This window comes from Corvus brachyrhynchos, unplaced genomic scaffold, assembly GCF_000691975.1.
Source record: "Corvus brachyrhynchos isolate BGI_N302 unplaced genomic scaffold, ASM69197v1 scaffold280, whole genome shotgun sequence".
NCBI classification, from domain to species: Eukaryota; Metazoa; Chordata; class Aves; order Passeriformes; family Corvidae; genus Corvus; species Corvus brachyrhynchos.
In genome coordinates, this window is record NW_008236198.1 from 547274 (window position 1) to 555600 (window position 8327).

The following is an 8327-nucleotide window of genomic DNA, read 5'->3' on the forward strand; positions in this document are numbered from 1 at the left end:
CGCCCCCCCGGGGGAGGTATGCGCGCCCCGCCTGTGGGGCCGCGGCCGCCGCCCGGGGCCGGGGCTGAGGCGGCACCGGGCTGTGAGGGGACCCGGCCCGGCCCGGCCCTGAGGGGGTCCCGCTGGGTCCCAGTCCCTGCTCCGTGCCCGGGGCTGCGGGGCCCATGGAGCCCAAGGACTGAGTCACTTGTGGGGTGTTTGGGTGGCCTCAGTTAAGTTTAGTCGTGGGGAATCATCACATGGCATTGAGAGGAAAAACCCCCAAACAAACGAGGGTTGTGGTTTGCCAGAGAACGGATATACACTTTAATTGGTTTTTTTAAAATTACTTTATTTCTGTGCTCTCTGCATCTTCTAGATATTCTATGTATATGTTTATATCCCTTCTATTTCTTCCTGTATTCTTTCTGCCTGGGTTTTCTGTTGGAATCGCTCATTTTATCCTGGCGGTGTTGAGGCTGCCGAGTGGCAGCATGGTGTTCCATAGAATCGCATTCCCGGGATTTGTGCCTTCCCAGCAGCCTGGGATGGGGGCTGCCCTGCCGGATTCCCCCTCCCAGCCAGGCCAGCCCCATCCCAAAAACCTCGATGCACCCTGGATCCTCGGAACTCCGTGTGGGATGAGCGCTCCCGATGCTCCTCTCCCGGAGACATTTCCTCTGCATCATTTCCCTGACTGGTGCTTTGAGTCAGTTTGTTTTTCCTGAGCCTCCTTTTCTCAGTTCGGAGCCTGGTGGGAGTTGCGAGTTCAGAGAGGATCTGGGAGTTGTTGCCTTGCTGTGGCTCCACATCAGCTGCCTCAGAGCCCGTGGGGCAGAGAGAGGAGCTTTTTCCCCTCCTCAGGTGGAGGCTGAGGAGTTACAAATCAGTTCTGCTAAGGAACGAGGTGTTTGCTGTGATCTCTGGGGCTGGGATGTAGCCACGAGGGCACTGAATTGTTCTTTGAGATTCTCAGCATCTGTTGCAACAGGAAACATCCTAAGAGATCACCTGCACTGAGGAGAATTCCTGCTAGATATCTCTTGTATGAGATTCTTTTCAGCAGAATCCGTACAATGCCTTTTATTTTCTCCCTCTGGAATTCTGGTGTCTGTAAGAAGCAGCAATGAATAAGCTGCATAATTGCATTTGCAGGTTGTAAATCCAGTGGAACACAGAACTTTTTAGGCCACTTCGAGAGAGATGCTCATTTGTTGTGCCCCTCATTATCAGCTCCAGAGAGGGAGATGATGGTTAAAAAGGTTATGAACAAATCTGTGATCTATAAATCATCTGGAATAAAAGCTTGTTAGTACAACAAGTGCTTCTCCTGGCAGATTATTCATTGTAATTCTCTGTTTCTCTTGTCATCTCATCTATTATAATGTTTCCTTGTACCTGCTCGGGTGCTCCAGGTACAGCTTTGTTCTCGTTTTTGGAATTTTAGATTCCAGGAAATAATTTTTAATGCAGTACTTTAATATGAACCTGAAGTAAAGGATGATACTGAGTCTTGTTGGTTGTTTTTTTCCAAAAATGCATTCAGGTTTTTCCTCCACCGCTTCTGTATTTACTTCCCAGCTCTTCCCACGTCACATGGAAACCTCTCCTTGTTCAGCATTCAAATCCTGATTTATCCATCAGGAAGCTTAACCCAGATTAGCTGAGTAATCGTCTCTGGGAACACAAGGCTCCTTTAAAAAGTCACTCCAGTCAACTCTCTGGAATTTCCATGTTTGAAATGGATAGCCACGGATGGAGCTGGAAAATCCTGCCTAAAATGGCAGTTTTTAATTGGGATGGTTTCTTTCACCCACACATCCTTTCCTTGGAATGATCCACGTGGAGCTGTCCCTGGAGAGATGTGGGAAGTTTGAAACATTTGGGAAAAACAGTGACAAAACAATGCTTGGAAACACCTTTATTCCTTTAAATTAAGTGCCCGTTTTTCCAATTTTCAATCTTTATATGGTTCCCTTAGCAAATAAAATTGTCTGATTATGGCAGTGCCGTAAGTCCAGCCTTGGCAGATGGAAAAAAAAAACCTCTGGGGAAGGTGTAGGACAAACAACGAGGTGAAAAACCTCCCTTAAACTTGCTGACTGTTGCAAACAGATGAGTGGATATTTATATGAAATATTGCTTTGAAGGAGAAGGATTTTAAGCTGATGTTATTACTCATGCTCTGGGTTTTTTTCCCCCTTTCCCTCAGTTTAGAGAATGAAAATAATTTGTCAGCTTCACTTTGGGCTCCTTGCTGCTGCAGTGTTTTGGTTTCAGGCGATGCAGGGGGATGCTTTAGCTGGGGTAGGTGAATTAGAGCTGAATTTCTTTAATTATGAAAACAGCTTTCAGCTTAAAGCTTGTTTTTACAAAAAAAGAACAAATTGATGCCACCCTGTTGCTGCTGAAAACATGCAGGGGAAGCCAGGCTGTGTTTCCTGTTACATCTCTGAGTGTTCTGATCATCTGTGAGCCCTTCATCCCATCATATCCCACATAATTTAGGATACATCCATTATTCAGATTAAAATCTTAGAAAGAGCTTGATGAATGGTACAGAGAAAGTAAATTAAGAACTTTTTTCTTGGTTATGCAGCAAAATTGAAAAATCCAGGCCTTTGAATTTAATCTTTTAACTTAATTTTTCATTAAATGTCTAATTAGACCAAGGGCCCGTTTGCTGCAGTGTTCTTGAAGCACAAAACTTGGCAGAATAATTCCTGTAAATCACAGAAGTCTCCAGAAGTCTGAGCAATTTTGCAAATGTAAGAAGACCATTTTTAGAGAACAATAAAAAAAGGTAAAATGGGTTATCCTTTGTATTTGAAACCAGTCTGAGAAAGAAGAGGAAACTTCCTGGGAGAGCAGATTATTCCGTGTCTGCCTCCAGTGGAATTCCTGCACTTTCTGGTGCAGCATCTGGCACTGCTGGCAGTGATGAGAAAATAGATTAGAGGATGAGGCTGGATTAAATCTGTGCTTATTCAGCTGCTTAAAAAATGTCATTCTGTGCACCCTGAGTTTGGCTTTTCCTCGTGTTTGGGCACCTAAGGATACACTTTGTTTATAAATAGCTCAGGGGTGGAAAATCCAGAAAACTCCCCTAGTTTTGTTGTTGTTTCTCCCTTTTCTGCCTGTCCATGTGGGGTTCTGTGTGTGTGGATTATGAGATTTTTTCCCCTCCCCTCCATCCATTTTCTTTCCTGATTTTTCTCTCCTCTTTGGAAGCTGAGCAAAGAGGGTTGTGGATATTTTTACCACTGGGAATGAAGTGGAACCAAAGCAGATCCAGGGCCTGGGAGAAGTTAAGGACAATCTTGGTGGTGCTGAAAATATAGGCTGGAAATTGGGACAGTGTGGAGCAAAGATATTGCATAGAGTGAGATATTTGATAGAGCAAAATTGGAAAAAAATTGCTTATTTGGGGTAGAATGATAAAACTTGGTACCTTTAGGGCTGGACACCAGAAAAATGCTGAATTATAGGCTTTGAACTGTGGGGGCTGGAGCCAAGTGGGCAAAATCTCTTTGGATTGGAGATGAGCTGTGGTTAAGGCCCAGTTTTCCATTAAAACCTGCTGTGGTTCTGGGATTCCCTGTTGGGATTTTTCCCTCAGCTCTTTCTGTTGGTTGCCCAGGGAATATTGCAGCATTCCCATTGTCCTGTGGGCTGCAGGAGAAGTGAGGCAATGCCAGTATTTCAGTGGATGGTCCCCTCTGTGGTAAATTAAATTAATTTCTGGTGACAGAAAAGCAGCAGAAGCCACCAGGATCCTCTACACCAGAGCAGTTGAGGGGACTGATGTCCCCTTTGTTTCTCGGAGTGTCCTGGAAGAGGATGGAAAACCTCCTCGGTGGTTTTGTGTTCTGTGGAAGAGCTGGGCTCTGTTCCAACGGATGCAGACTCTGAGATGACGTTTTTGAGGAATACTTGGAATATTCATTTGCAGGCAGCTGTTGAGAACTATCCACTGAGCTGAGCCAGCTGCTGAAGAGTTAACTCAGCCTCATTTGCTCTCTAATTAATTTGCTGGGGGATAATACCCCACGTTTGACCTGGTTTTGGCAGCAGATTTGGTGGGAGCAGCTGCTGATGCTGGCACAGCCTTTGCCTCCCGTGCAGGAGGTGTTCAGGACCAGTGTGACCACAATGAGCACATGAAAGGCTGCTGGAGGTGCTGAGACCTTCCTCATCCAAGCCTTGCCGGGCTGCAGGAAGTAGGACAGGGATTGTTGGCAATAAAAGGATGTTTTTTCACGAGGTAGTCAAGGCAGATCTTGTGAAACAACGGCCAGAGCTCGCTGTGCTACAAGTGAAGGTGTAGGAAGAGAGAAGAGGGGAAGGAGAGGTCAGCTAAAATAAATCCAAGGAAACAATCCAGCCTTGGAGACTCCAGAGAGCCAGGGAAGCGCAGCAGAGAGGGAACAGCAAATCAGCTCATGCCAGGGGGGGTTTCTAAGACAGGTCTGCAGGAGAATTCACCTGAGCTCTCCTAAATCCAGAGGGAATCTCGACCTGCTGTAGGGACAACATTCCCTGGGTGTTTCTGACCCAGGGAAGCTGCTGGAGACAGCCTGAGTGGAGCTGCCAGAGGATTTGCTCCTCAGGATTCTTTTGGGTGCTGTGCTTTTATTTCAGTGGTTCTGAACCTGTAAGCAAGAAGTTGACCCTTTGCTTGAGTAAATAACCACCAGATTTTCAGTTTTGTTTCTGCCTGGGCTCCTTGGTGAGCTCAGGTGCCTCTGGCACATCCGAGGAGCTGTGTTCCTTCTGGGAGATAAGGCAAATTAAGGCACTGCCTGAAGCTCGTAGGGAATCTGGGAGTTGTTGGAGCTGTGGTGTTTTCTCACTGATGTGCAGGAATCAGCTTTGGTGCCTAAAATCTGAAATGTAAAGAAAAAAGGGGAGAAATTTCCCTTGACGGAAGAGAACCTTCTGTAACCTTGTTGTTGCTAAACAAAGCTCAGCTTCTGAGTCACTCCCATTGATCTGGATTGAGTATTTGCTGCCTGCAGGATGGGCACCGAGGGATAAATCCCTCCTGAGCTTTGGGGGAGGATTAGGACCATGCTCAGCTGGAAAAATAAATTCTTGCCATTGATTTTTGTCCCATTCACGCTTCTGTAATTCAGTCATTGCTCAAGGAAGCCACAGACTGCATCCCAGCACGGAAAATCTCAGGCTGCCAGAGCACTTGGGAAATGTGGAGGATAAATCTGGCGAGGAGCTCCTTGCAACAGGGACACTTCCAAGGGTTCTCCTACAGAACTGGACACACACAGGTAACACATCAAACTCTGGAAGTACAGGCAGGGATTTCATGAATTCAGTAGGAAAGTGCGGGGAAAGGGGCTTGGAATAGGAATTTTGGGATGAATTCCAGAAAGGAAATGCAAAACCGAGGCAGAGAAAAGAAGAAGGCCAGGTCTGCAGGAGAATTCACCTCCTAAATCCAGAGAGAATCTCAACCTGCTGTAGGGACAACATTCCCTGGGTGTTTTTGAAACAGGGAAGCTGCTGGAGACAGCCTGAGTGGAGCTGCCAGAGGATTTGCTCCCTTTATATTCCTATAAATAGTGGAAGCAGGAACTTCGAGAAGAGAGGAATCCAAAAGGATGAAGCCTCGGGAGTCACCGTTTCTGAAAGCAGCAGCTCAAATGAGAAGCAGAAAATGATCCAGCAGCACAAGAGCTCTTGAGGAGAAAATAAGTGTCAGACATATGGGAACCTTCAGGGCGAGGCTGCTGTTTGATGGGACTCTGCTCAAGGAAAAGCAGATTCTGGGGATGCACAGCGTGCTCAGGAATGCTGATCAGGAATCTCCCAGGGCCTCTGCTGCTGGGGCTAAACCCACTCCTGCCTGGAGGGACAAACATCCCACTTTAACATTGGAAAAGTGTCACTGGCACAGCACAGGATTCTCCATTTTCCAGCTGGGAGTGGCTGCTGGTGGTTGAGTTCCCAGTAACACCAGCGTGGGCAGGAGCAGAGCAGGATGTGGGATGTTCTTTGGAGGGTTTGGATTCCCAGCCCTGCTCCTTCCAGAGGTGCTGCTCTTCCTGCTGGAGAAGCCTCTGTGTGGGTGTTTTGGGATCCTCAGGGGAGGGCAGGGAGCTTGTCCCAGATTATCCTTGGAGAGAGGCCTCTCCAGGATCTCAGTGATGAGGGACAGGGCAGGGAGAGAGGAGCAGGACGTGGGATGTCCATTGGAGGGTTTGGAATCACAGCCCTGCTCCTTCCAGCAGTGCTGCTCTTCCTGCTGGAGAAACCTCTGTGTGGATGTTTTGGGATCCTCAGGGGAGGGCAGGAAGCTTGTCCCAGGTTGTTATCCTTGGAGAGAGGCCTCTCTGGGAGTGGGTTCCAGGGCAGGAAGAGTAGAGCTGGGGTTCCATGGCGTGCACAGCATCCTGCTGATCCCAGAGATTCCATGGCAGGCTCTTGCTGGAGACAATTCCAAAGGAGGCTCCTCGTAGGAAACTCCAGGAAAAGTGTCTCCCACTGCCATAACTGTTACTATTCATCCCAAATAATTGTTGGGATGCCCTTTCCCACTGGTTCTTCCCAGGTGTGCCAGGCTGGGAGAAGGGAATATTCCTCTGTTGCTTTTGTGTCGCTTTTTCTTTCCCTTCTTTCTGCAAATTCTTTTTGCATTTCCTTTCTGGAATTCTTCCCAAAATTCCTATTCCAAGCCCCTTTCCCTGCACTTTCACATAATGAATTCATGAAATCCCTGCCTGTACTTGCAGAGTTTGATGTGTTATTTGTGCATGTCCAGTTCTGGAGGAGAACTGGGCCTGGGTTTTTCCCATTTTCCTTATTCCTTCAGGAGCCATGGGAACATCGTGGGTTTTTCCCAGCTGCTTGTGGGTCACTGATGAATCAATTCCATTCTAAATGGAAGGTTTTCCATGCCTTTTTCCCAGAAAAGCAAGAACAAGGCAGTGTTCAAATGAAGTCAGGCAGAAGAACTATAAAAATAAACATTTATTTCACCTAATTCTTTGTTTCCTTCTGGAGCCGTATTCCCAGAAAATCAGATATTTTTAAAAAAGGGAAAAATAATCCACTCACAGGCACTGAAAGGAAGTAGAAAAATACATTTTTTTTATCTTCCCTTGTTTTTTATTCACCCACTCTCAGTATAAGAATATTTAACACTCTTTTAGTGCAAGACTCCTGTCATGTAAAATAATTGTAATTAATTCCTCAATTCAGGACTGTGTAGGAAAATTCAGGATGAATTTCCCAAGCGCAGGATAAGGGATTTATTTAGACTTATGGAAAAACAGAGATGCTTTATGATTAAAAAATAATGATTGAGCTCTGAGCAGACTCTTCCTGACTTTTAAGAAGCTTTGGTGAGTTTTCCTGGATGAAATACTGGATTTCTTCTGTGACCTGAGGTGTTCCTGGTGTGGGTTTTGCTGGTGGCTCTCACTGCAGGAGGAATTGATGCAGCATCTTGGGGTTGTTTGTTTAGAAAGCCAGGAATAAGCAGGAGAAATCTCCCAAACTCCTCTCATGGAATAGCAGCCAATCCCCCCAAAATTCCCTTCTCCCTTCCATGAGTCACTGTATGATCAGGCTGGAATACAGTGCAATCCCTGGAGTATTCCTGGCTATTCCTTTTCCCATTTTACTCACCAGAGATGTTTAATTATTCCATTTTTTTGTCCATCTGGTGCTGTCTCATGGATCCAACACCAGTTTGGTGCTGGGCATTTGCTTCCCAGTAGAGCAATTCCTACGTTTTTGGTTGGATAAACCAGATTTTCTTTAACTTTCCAGGAAACCAAGCCTATTTTGGGGTTTATTGTTGATACTGTGCCTTTGGGAGCAAGGAAGTTGTGCCTGGATTGATGCTGGGAGTTCCAGCAGCTGCCTTGTGCTGCTTTGGATTTCAGACCCATAGTTCCATTAATTTTTTTTGGAAGTGTGGTTGCATGGATGGGTTTTTAAAGGGTATTTGTAGGTGTGTAACAGCTGCCCTTTAATGGGAGGAATGAAATTTATGGGAATTTGTCATTTGAGATGGAAAAAAATTGGAGGCAGCATAAAAATGTTCCCCCTGTATTTATCTGTGACTTGGTGACTAAAGCAGTGCAGCTTTTCACACTAAATATAATCAAATCATCTTTTCCATGATTCTTTTTAAGGTAAAATATCTGGAGAAGGCTTCTTTCCCTGTTGGAATCCTGTGGGCTCAGATCCTCTTCCCTTTTCCTGCAGAGGAGGGTGCAAGGAGTGTTCTCCATCTGGCTGGGGGCTTAAAATTATCCTGTGTTTTGATGGCTCTGCAGATGAGTTCAGTTCTGCATTCCATGCCTAAAACTGAAAAATTAAAT